The sequence below is a fragment of the Tenrec ecaudatus genome, chromosome 4 (assembly GCF_050624435.1).
Source record: "Tenrec ecaudatus isolate mTenEca1 chromosome 4, mTenEca1.hap1, whole genome shotgun sequence".
Classification (NCBI taxonomy): domain Eukaryota; kingdom Metazoa; phylum Chordata; class Mammalia; order Afrosoricida; family Tenrecidae; genus Tenrec; species Tenrec ecaudatus.
In genome coordinates this window covers 66,014,812-66,026,845 of record NC_134533.1, presented here as the reverse complement: position 1 = coordinate 66,026,845, position 12,034 = coordinate 66,014,812, and the positions used below count along the sequence as shown (strand labels likewise).

General features: G+C 41.6%; 1 pseudogene; it reads left to right on the top strand.

Moving 5' to 3' along the window:
• Positions 1-7,265: 7,265 nt before the first annotated feature.
• Positions 7,266-8,260, top strand: LOC142445865 (olfactory receptor 52H1-like; annotated as a pseudogene).
• The last annotated feature ends 3,774 nt before the right edge of the window (positions 8,261-12,034 follow it).

The following is a 12,034-nucleotide window of genomic DNA, read 5'->3' as shown; positions in this document are numbered from 1 at the left end:
GAAAAGGCAGGAGCGAGGGGGAGGGAAGAGGAGCTGGGGAGAGAACTTGAGAAAGAACTTGAGACAGTCTCTTTTCGGAGGAGAACTTGGGAGAGAGACCTTTCCGTGACGCCAAGCAGTCTCTGCCAGGCTGCATGGTCTGGAGGAATCCTATGGGTGCTGGGTAAACCTGAAACTTCTTTTAACTCTTATTAAACTCACTTGAATCACGAGCCAGGCTTCGGCATGAATTCGTTATCGTGCGGAGCCAAGGACCGAGGTGTAACTCTAGCCTCGAGAGAGCTCTTACAGAAAGAAACACTGGGAATCCAGGACAGATGTCCTGTCAGGACCAGTGGTGAGAGTGGTGATACCTGGAGGGTGGAGGGAAGGTGGGGTAGAAAGGGGGAACCTATTGCAACAAGGATCTACATATAACTCGCTCCCTAGGGGATGGACAACAGAAAAGTGAGTGAAGGGAGACATCAGACAGTGTAAGATATGACAAAATAATAATCATTTATAAATTATCAAGGGTTCATGAGAGAGGGGGGAGAAGGGAGGATGGGGAAAATGAGCAGCTGGTATTAAGGGCTAAAGTAAAAAGCAAATGTTTTGAGAATAATGATGACAATAAATGTATAAATGTGCTTGACATAATGGATGTATGTATGGAGGATTGTGCTAAGAATTGTACAAGCCACTGACAAAATGATTTTTTAAAAACATTTTATTAGGAGCTCATACAACTCTTATCACAATCCATATATATACATACATCAATTGTATAAAGCACATCTGTACATTCTTTGCCCTAATCATTTTCTTTTCTTTTTTTTCTTTTCTATTTTTGCATTTTATTAGGGGATCATCCAACTCTTATCACAATCCATACATATACATACATCAATTGTATAAAGCACATCCATACATTCTTTGCCTTATTCACTCTCAAAGCATTTGCTCTCCACTTAAGCCTTCCACATCAGGTCCTCTTTTTTCTTTTTCCCCTCCCTCCCCGCTCCCCCATCCCTCATGAGCCCTTGATAATCCACAGGTTGTTATTTTGTCATATCTTGCCCTATCCGGAGTCTCCCTTCCCCCCACTTCTCTGCCGTCCATCTCCCTGGGAGGAGGTCACATGCGCATCCTTGTAATTAGTTTCCCCTTTCCAACCCACTCGCCCTCCACTCTCCCAGCATCGCCCCTCACACCCCTGGTCCTGAAGGTATCGTCCATCCTGGGTTCCCTGTTCCTCTGGCTCCCATATGCACCAGTGTACAACCTCTGCCCTATCCAGTCCTGCAAGGTAGAATTTGGATCATGATAGCTGGGGGGAGGAAGCATCCAGGATCTGGGGGGAAGCTGTGTTCTTCATCGGTACTACATCGCACCCTGACTGACCCATCTCCTCTCCTAAACCCCTCTATGAGGGGATCTCCAGTGGTCGACATTTGGGCCTTCGATCTCCACACTGCACTTCCCCCTTCATTCACTATTTATATATATATATACTTTTTTTTTTGCATGATGCCTTATACCTGGTCCCTTTGGCACCTCGTGATCGCACATGCAAATATATATATGAGGATGGGGAAATAGATCATATGTCCATATTTATAGGTGTAATATTAAGGTGGCAGAAGGACCTTCGGCCTCTACTCAAGCACTCCCTCAATGCATGAATATTTTCTTTTATTAAATTGGCACTCTACGATGCTCACTCTCCCAACACAACTGCTGAAGTCAAAGTGGGTGAACAAGTAAATGTGATAAAGAAAGCTGATGGTGTCCAGCTATCAAAAGATATCGTGTCTGGGGTCTTAAAGGCTTGAAGATAAACAAGTGGCCATCTAGCTCAGAAGCAACAAAGCCCACATGGAAGAACACACCAACCTGTGTGACTGTGTGGTCCCGAAGGGATCAGTTATCAGGCATCAAAGAACAAAAAATCGTATCATTGGCTGCACACCTCCATTATACGATCGCCAAAGACAAATGGGTACATAAGCAAATGTGGCGAAGAAAGCTGATGGTGCCCGGCTATTGAAAGAGATAGTGTCTGGGGTCTTAAAGGCTTGAAGGTGAACAAGCAGCCATCTAGCTCAGAAGCAATAAAGCCCACATGGAAGAAGCACAAAATGATTTTTTTAAAGAAAAGGCAACCTAGTATATTTTTAATATTAGGTTGGATATAAATAAGAAAAAGAATAAATGACAATAAAAGACACCTGACAAATTGGGAAGACTTAGAGTAAAGAGTATAGGTGTAGGAGGCTGGTTCATGTATTTCTTGATGGGTGACCAATTAGTCCCCTGTGCCTCTGTGTCTTTGCAGACAAAAGCATTGCAAAATAACTGTTATTTATGACCTTGCAGCTAAAAACATTTCGAGATAACTCAGTTATTTATGACCTCTTTAAGATTTTTTGAATCTTGCATATCCATGTGCTTGTCTTAGAACATAGTGCTTTTATTATTCAAATGTTAAGAAAGTGTGACTAGTTAAGTAGCATTGGCATAGATAAGAGTTTAGGAGTGTTTTTTAAAAGCAAGTCTTTGATGTTTGTTTTGCAACCATTCCCTTGTAAGAAGAGTATAAAAACCAAGCTTTGAATATACTTGGTACTTCAGTCCATGAGACTGTTGTCCTCCCAATCCCATGCTTTGTACATGTCTCTTTCTTTTCCTTTCATCCGCACGCCTCATTTCAGATGCAGCTTGATGCGGGATAGCTGGTCTATCACCCACATATAGGTTGACTTTGGGGATCAGCTATGAGGTAAAAATTTTTCTATATTATAATAGAGAAAATGGTAGAAAAATATTATTACTCATATAGTATATGCAGTTTACCTGTGAGATTTCAGTATGAAGCAAATTTATATGTAGTGACTTTAAGTTCTTTGTGAAGTAAAATGAAAGATTATTTGTTGAGCAAAAAGTAGTTGGAATAAGAGAATGAAAGCATATAAAAACAAGACAAAGTCTTGCATACAAAAGGGAACAGACTGAAGGTCACCAAGAAAGGGAGGCAAAAGAGGGAAGATACAGCAATAGACTCGAAGGATGACGGGTGTTCACTTGGATGATGGATGGAAGTCAATGAGGGGAAGTAGAGTAACCAAGGAGCGAGTCAGGTAGACTACTTGTGGTTTCAACTGTTGTATGCAGAGGTGATAGCCTGAAATGTAATTCCTCCATGCAGCTCTCAATAAATAAATTTTACAAAGAATGAGTGCATTTTATGGAAAGCAGAAATAAAATAAATCATAGAGTAAGATAAAGCTCAGCAATACTATGTTGTTGAATCATTGAACTATAGCCAACAAGTTTAATAAGGTTAGGGTGACAGTTTAGGGTAACAATCAAGAATTTATAGAAATACCGATATGCCTAATTATATCTTTTTATCACCAGGAATTCATTTAAAATGTTATGTTTTGTCAGACCTATTTTATATATTAAGAGTTATAACATATTCTAGTGGAGCAAGAGAAGGTAAAATATGGATGAGAGTGATTGAAATGATGATTCACAGATGAACTTAACCCGGATAGAGGAAAACAAGAAGACATCTGGGTACTGAGGGGATGATAGGGAGAAAACCAGCATTCTAGAGTCCACAGGTATTGAAGACCAAATTGGAAACAACAGAACCAGGAGTTTGAATTACTACAGAATAAAAAAATAACCTATGTCTTAATGTCATAGGGCTAGCAAAAATAGGTATTATAAACCGCTCACTTTAGAGGATAGAAATTATTTTGCTCACAGTTTTTGGGGTCAGGATGTCCAGATTCCAGGGGTCAGTAGGGGCCTTCTGGCTCTGTTGACTAGGGCCTCCTTCTTCTTCGGTCTCTTCAGCTTCAGTTTGTTTCTTGATGTTCCTTGGCTTGTAGCCAGATCCTCCCATGATGTCTTCTCTCTCTGTCTACTCTACTTCATATCTTTCCTTTTCATTTATACAACTTCACTCAGAAGGAATTAGGATTAGGACCTTCCCGACTGTAGTCGTACTTACAAAATTTAACTGGTACATCAGTAAGAAAACAACGACACATCCTAAGCAAGGACAGTTTCATCAGTCTAGGTGATCGGAACTCAACATACCTTTTGGGTGAACACAGTGCAATCCACAGCAGTCGACATTGTAATGTATGGGGTGGCACAATGTTGGGCTACAATTCCTCCAAGATATGACCCTGAACTCGAGTGGCTGAGCACCTGAAATAAACCGAGGCCTCCACGGTGCGGGTCCGTGCTTTTGGTGACAGTTTGCCGAAGGCCAGTCCAAGGCATGTTAAAGTTTCTGCAGACGATGACGAGAGATATGTCTTCCCAGAATCAAATCATTTATAAAGAGGTTTTTGGAAGCTAATAAAAAAGATTGTGGGCATAAATCAATACACTGCCATCAAAGACATTATGCATCCATGTATTCTGAAGAAAAAGAGAGAACAGATCATCTGAAAATAGTACCATTTTCACTTTTAAAAAGCATTCTTCCTGTAACAATACAAAATACTACTTGCTCCATCCTGGAGGGTTTACATTTGTCTGAAGCACACTTGTCTGTATGGACCCTGGCAGGCCAATGGCTAAGACTCATCTGCTGGCAAAAAGCAGGTCGTTTGAAGCCACCATGTTCTGAGGGCAAAAAGACCAGGTGGTCAGCGTCCGTAAGGATGTGACCCAGGAACATCTATGAACAATGTGAGTTTCTCATACAGGCTCGCTGTGAGTCAGAATTGACTCAATGACACACAGCCACAGTTAGACACCCTTTTGTTTAATTCAATACTGTTAATTAATTGGATCATGTTTTAAAATATTTCACAGATACTTATGTTCTTTAATAAAGCAGTTAAGACAATATGCATTTATACTTCTAAGTGATGTGTTTTAGGTTGTTAACTTGTTTATATTTCCAGATTTCTGCATTTTTGGTATGTAGTTTCCTTTTATACCCTTTTGTATAAAAGTATTCCTTTTGCTATGTGTTCTATTAACTCTGTACGGAATTTTGGTTATGGACATGAAAGTCTACTAAACATCTCTCCGGGTTTCATTCCTACACCTGTCACTTCCTAATTGCATCATCTGTGGCAAACCTCTGTGGACGATGCTGCATTCTGAAAATGAGGTGACAGTCTGCGTCGCCCAGCACTGTGGGGAGGCTTGGAGCAATTTCTCCAAGCAAAGATATGGTTAAAAAAAAAAGCTTGTGCTATAATTCTTCTTTGCTCTAATTTTGACCCCAGATTGAGAACATGTAAATTGTTTTACTCCACTCGAGGTCACCGCTGAATTTTTCAAAAGCACATTTGAACCTATTTTCTTCCCATCTTAAGATTTCGTCATTCAATCCTAAGTGTGGTCTTAAGGATGAACCCCTGATACTTTCTCATGTTGTTCTTTAAGAAGCATCAAACACCACAGTCACAAACAGCATTCTGGCCTGAAATTCCCAAGGTTCTGTAATGCGAGGATAGCCGTTCCAATAGAGGTCGGATTGGGGTACCAGTGATATACTTTTCTTTACTCTATGCTCTCCTTCTGAATTCACGAGTTCTCCAAGGCAACAAGCCGGGTGAGAAAGCAGCACAGAGAGCACTGGCTGTGGAGGCGGATGACCCCAACTCCGTCCATTCGTCAAGGTGAGATCTGGGGATGCTGTAGCATAAGTGAACCCAAAGGGTAGCAGTTAACCCACCAGCTGCCCCGAGGGAGAAACACGAGGCTATCTGCTCCCATCAAAATGTTTCCCCTTGGAAGCTCTATATTGTGCGGTTCAAAGACAAAATTGGTTCAATGGCCATGAGTTTGGTTTGACGGTTAGGCCAGATGAACTCTTAGAGCTTCCATTTCTACGACAGAAAAAGAGGAGGGCAGGAGGAGCAGGGACAAGAGAACAGGAGGAGAAAGAGGAAGTCAGGGCAGCAGAGGGATCGGCAACTTCATCAAGAAAAAATTAAGAAATAAAAATGTATAGCCTATAATGATAATCCAAATTTAAAAAGACAATACTTGTTAAGAATCTGCCCATAGTTAGGATATATAATTGGTTTTATTAATATAATTTATTTATTTTTATGATGTTGAGAATATAAATAGCAGACCATGCATAAATTCAATATTTTCTACATGTACAAGTCCGTACCGTTGACTACATTATTCAACTTGAACAATCCTTCTCACTTTCTTTTTTCCTATGGGTCCTCTCTCATTAGCATTAATGAAGTGCCCCTAAATGCCCTATCTAATCTTTTAAGTTGCTGTTTCCAATTTGATCTCATATGGATAAACTTAAAAGAGCCAAACACTCCAGGCAGGCATTCTTTACCAATTAATCTAAACTACTGTTTATTTGGGTTTTTTTTGGGGGGGGGGTTGTTTTTGTTCATTTTAATCATTTTATTGGGGGCTGGTACAACTCTTATCACAATTCATACACCCAACAATTGTATGAAGCACATTTGTACATTCATTGCCCTCATCATTCTCAAGACATTTACTCTCCACTTAAGCCCTTGGCATCAGCTCATTTTTCCCCCTCCCTCCCCGCTCCCTGCTCCCCTCTCCCTCATGAACCCTTGATAATTTATAAATTATTATCTTGTCATATCTTACACTGTCCGACATCTCCCTTCACCCGTACTGTTTGGCTTTAAGAAGACTTCGGGGGATATATTCTGTCTAAGGTCTGTTCGCTGCCAGTGAGTTCATGCCAACTCAACATGCCTCTGCAAGGCAGGGTAGAACTGCGCTTTTTGAGTTTCCAAGACTGTAACTCTTATGGGAGTAAAAAGCCTGGTTTGATCCTCGTTTAAGGGCCAGGGATGTATAATTGTTCATTGTCTCATCTTCCATTTTCTGTGCTTATTTTAGTATCTTTTATCTCCTCAGGGGTTAGATTATTTTCTCTAGAATTTCATCTAGAACATAGCAACGAATTACATTGACTCAGGGTTCACTCAATCATTAAAAATGCGCTAAGATTTAGATAGTTGGAGGAAGATCCCTGAGTGAGTAACTGAGGAATTAACCGCAAATATTGAGTCTACAAGGCTTTTTGGGAGAGATTAAGAACATTGCTGATAATAGCAAACAGGAAGTTCATCTGAGACACAGAGAAGGATCTGGACAGGAATTCAGGGGATAAAGGAACAATTAGTATGCTAATTCACTAATATGCTAATCTAATTCACGAATATACTAAAACTTATCCACTTATTTATTTTGTATCACTTTTTTACGACACAGGAACTGTTTGTCCAACCTCAATGGCCATATGCAACTTGAGCAGAAGCAATGCAGGTGCCTTCACCCTTTGGGGCATCCCAGCGACTAGAGAAGAATCAAGTCTGGGTCAGCATCCCTTTCTGCTTTGTCTATCTTGTGGCCTTTGTGGGCAAGAGTATCCTTCTCTACCTTATTGCAGTGGAGCGCAGTCTTCATGCACCTATGTTCTTTTTCCTTTCCTTGCTGGCCATTACTGACCTCATATTATCTACCACATGCACCCCCAAAACCCTGACCATTTTTTGGCTTGGTCCCCAGGAAATCAGTTTTCCTGGATGTCTCACTCAATTATTCTTTCTACACCACACCTTGGTCCTGGACTCTGCTATATTGTTGGCCATGGCATTTGACTGCTATGTGGCCATCTGCTCCACCCTGAGATTCACCATTATTCTGACTTCCTAGGCCAGTATCAAAATTGCTTTGGGAATCTCCCTTCGCAGTTTCTGTGGGTTTGTCCCATGTGTTTTCCTTGTGAACTGTTTACCCATCTGTAGGACATATAGCATTACCACACATACTGTGAATACATAGGTGTTGCCCACCTTGCCTGTGCTGATATTTCCATAAATATTTGGTACGGATTTGTGTGCCCATTGTGATGGTCATTTTAGATGTAGTCCTAATTGCTGTGTCCTCCACGCGCATCCTCTCGGCTGTCTTTCATCTCCCTTACAAAGATGCCCGTCAGAAGGCCCTGGGCACCTGTGGCTCTCATGTCATTGTCATCCTCATGTATTACATTCCAGCATTCTTCTCCTTTCTTGTTCATCATTTTGGGCATAATGTCTCCAATACTGTTCACATTGTTTGCCAACCTGTACGTAATCATCCCACCTGCACTCACCCTACTGTTTATGGCGTCAAGAGCAAACAGATCCGGGACAGAGTTATCGTTCTGCTCTTTCCACGAGAGCCCAGTGACACTGACACTGACCTGCAGAGAGGAAAGTTTCTTGTGTATGTTTTTAGGTGATGAGAAAATGCCTCATTAATCTTTATTGGCTTTGCTGTCCTGGCTATTGTAGACAGAGTTTTACTCAGTAATTTGAGTCATATAAAACTATACTCTGAATCTGTAGTGATTGCTAGGTGCCATCTCATTGGCCCCAAGTCATACAACAGAATGAGACATTGCTGAGGATGGCGCCAAGTGTTGTTTGAGGCACGACTGAAGTCCTTGTGTCAACCCATCTCATCAAGAGCCATCTTCTTTGACACCTACCCTTCAGTTTATCAAGCATGATGTCCTTTTCCAGTGGCTGGTCACTCCTGATAACATGTTCAAAGGATGTAAGAAAAGTCTTGACACCCTTGCTTCTAAGAATCATTTTGACAATCCTTCCTATAAGACAGATGTATTTATTTTCTGGCACTCTATAATATTTTCAGTATTCTGGCCTCGCTCCATAATTCAAATGCACCAGTTATTCTGCATTCTTCTTTATGCGTTGTCCAGCTTTCACATGTGCATGAAGAGATTGAAAATATCATGGCTTGTGTCAGATGCACCTTAATCCTCAATGTGGCATATTGGCTCGGCATATAAGGCTTTTGATATGCCTTATGCAGCACATTTGTCCAATGTAATATGTCATCAGACTGTTTTGACTGAAGTTTCCATGTGTGTTATTGTGTATCCAAATAAAATGAAATCCTTCACAACTTCAATCTTTTCTGTGAAAATAAGAAAGACCAGCTGATTGCTACTTCTAGGAACCAAAACATTTTCCATTCCTTATCGTTCTAACAGTATGTAAAATTATCAAAGTAAAACAATCAAATGTTCTGCACTTTTTTGATTATAAAAAAAGGATTCTACCCTCAGTGACCAAGGGCGATACAGGGGACAGCACCGGAGACACTGTATGGGAATTGCACCTGACCTGATCCCACCACACCGAGGCAAAGCACTGGGGAGTGTAGCGGAACAGCAAGGGAATGGAGCGGCAAGGTCCCCAGGGAATGCTGAAAATGGACTTTGGGGCCAGGGCGTGGTGCCCCAACAGACTGGACTGGAAAACACTCCTAAGGGCCCACAAACAATCCTTGAACTAACTACAAGCTTTTCTTTCTTGATGTGTTTTGTTTTGTTCTTTGTCAGTGGTTTGTTGCTGTTGTTTTTTTGTCTGGTTGTATACTGTTGCTTTGTTTTCCTCTGTCTTGTTTTCGTGCATGTTATTGTCTCCACAGGTCTGTCTAAATAAGACAGGATGGATGAACTATCTGGAGGAAAAACAACAGGACCGACAGTTCCGGGGGAACTTAGGATAGAGGGAAGTGGGGGGTGGTGGTAAAGAAGTGGTGTTAACAAACACAGGGACAAGGGAACAACATGGGACCCAAATGGTAGTGAGGGGGGAGTGGCAGGCCTGGTAGGGAATGACCAAGTGTTAGTTTACGTAAAGAAGAGGTATAGCTGTAACCCAGGTGGGGACGGAGCATGGTAGTAGGGCAAGAGGAAAGTCAAGGGAGAGGAAGGAAAGAGCTAGGAGTCAAGGGGCATTTATAGAGGTCTAGACAAAGACATGTACATGCAAATATATATATGAGGATGGGGAAATAGATATATGTGTCTATAAGTTTAGTATTAAGGTGGCAGAAGGACCTTGGGCCTCTACTCAAGCACTCCCTCAATGCATGAATAATTTCTTTTATTAAATTGGCACTCTACGATGTTCACCCTCCCGGCACAACTGCTGAAGCCAAAGTGGGTGAACAAGTAAATGTGGTGAAGAAAGCTGATGGTGCCCGGCTATCAAAAGATATAGTGTCTGGGGTCTTAAAGGCTTGAATATAAACAAGCGGCCATCTAACTCAGAAGCAACAAAGCCCACATGGAAGAACACACCAGCCTGTGTGATCACGTGGTCCCAAAGGGATCAGTTATCAGGCACCACAGAACAAAAAATCTTATCATTGGCTGCACACCTCCATGATACGATCGCCAAAGACAAACAGGTGCATAAGCAAATGTGGCGAAGAAAGCTGATGTTGCCTGGCTATCGAAAGAGATAGTAGTGTCTGGGGTCTTAAAGGCTTGAAGGTGAACAAGCGGCCATCTAGCTCAGAAGCAAAAAAGCCCACATGGAAGAAGCACACCGGCCAGTGCCAAAGGACCAGGTATAAGGTATCATGCAAAAAAAAAAAAAACACAACGATATAAGTGTGTGTATATATGTGTATATGTATATATATACCATATTAAATGAAGGGGGAAGTGTAGAGTGGAGACCCAAGACCCAAGTGTCGGCCAATGGAGATCCCCTCATAGAGGCGTTTAGGAGAGGAGATGGGTTAATTAGGGTGCGAGGTAGTACCGATGAAGAACACAGCTTTCCCCCAGATCCTGGATGCTTCCTCCCCCCAACTACCATGATCCGAATTCTAGCTTGTAGGGCTGGATAGGACAGAGGCTGTACACTGGTACATATGAGGGCTGGAGGTACAGGGAATCCAGGGTGGATGATACCTTCAGGACCAAGGGTGTGAGGGACGATGCTGGGAGAGTGGAGGGTGAGTGGGTTGGAAGGGGGGAACTGATTACAAGGATCCACATGTGACCTCTTCCCTGGGAGAGGGACAGCAGAGAAGGGGGGAAGGGAGACTCCGGATAGGGCAAGATATGACAAAATAACGAGGTATAAATTATCAAGGGCACATGAGGGAGGGGGGAAAGGGGAGGGAGGGGAAAAAAAAAGAGGACCTGATGCAAGGGGCTTAAGTGGAGAGCAAATGCCTTGAGAATGATTGGGGCAGGGAATGTATGGATGTGCTTTATACAATTGATGTATGTATATGTATGGATGGTGATAAGAGTTGTATGAGTCCCTAATAAAATGTAAAAAAAAAGAAAAGAGGAGAAAAAAATGATTAGGGCAAAGACTGTACAGATGTGCTTTATACAATTGATGTATGTATATGTATGAACTGTGATAAGAATTGTATGAGCCCCTAATAAATTGTTAAAATTAAAAAAAAAAGAAGACCAAAGAGTTTGTGGTTTATGGCCTAAATCCTCTCTGCTATTGCTGAAATAAACCCATCTGGTGTGCTGGTGGTAGGGAAGAGAGGAAATGATGGAGAGGACAGGACAAGAGAGGAGGTTAGAGCAACACTGAGGGGAGTAAATGCTACAAAGCTATGAAGAGAGGAGTCAAAAGATGAGAGAGAAGTTTCAGTGGAAACTACACACACACACACAAATATAAATTTGTTAGCTTTATACATTTACCAAAACCAAACTGCTAATTCAGAGCAAAAATTAAGATTTTGAGTCAGGATGAAAATTTATCAAGGGCTAAGGGACTGAAAGTTGAGGCTGTCTGCTCCTGTAAATATTTACAAACTCAAAACCCACTAAGGTTTCTATGAGTCAGAATTAATTGGATGGTAGTGGATTTTCTTTCAGGGAGTAAAACGGGGAAGAATTTGGCCCCTGCTATTCAAAGTGATGTTTGAGCATTCAGAGGTTGTACGTGAAAGCCATACAAGTGATGGAGATATTACTGTTCTGGCAGGCAAAGGGATGGAACTTTGTACAAGATAAGAGAGTTGCTAATGAGCTGTAATCTTTCAAAAATAGGTGTCCAGGTCTTTCTTGTGGGTCACAATTGGTAGATTCCAAGCACCGCTCTTTTGGTTATGAAGACTGAGCGCTTATCTGCACCATCCCAGGACTCCTTAGAAAAGATAAGCAAGAAAAAAGAAGTGATTAACACTAGTGGCTCACAAAGTTGATCAATCTTAG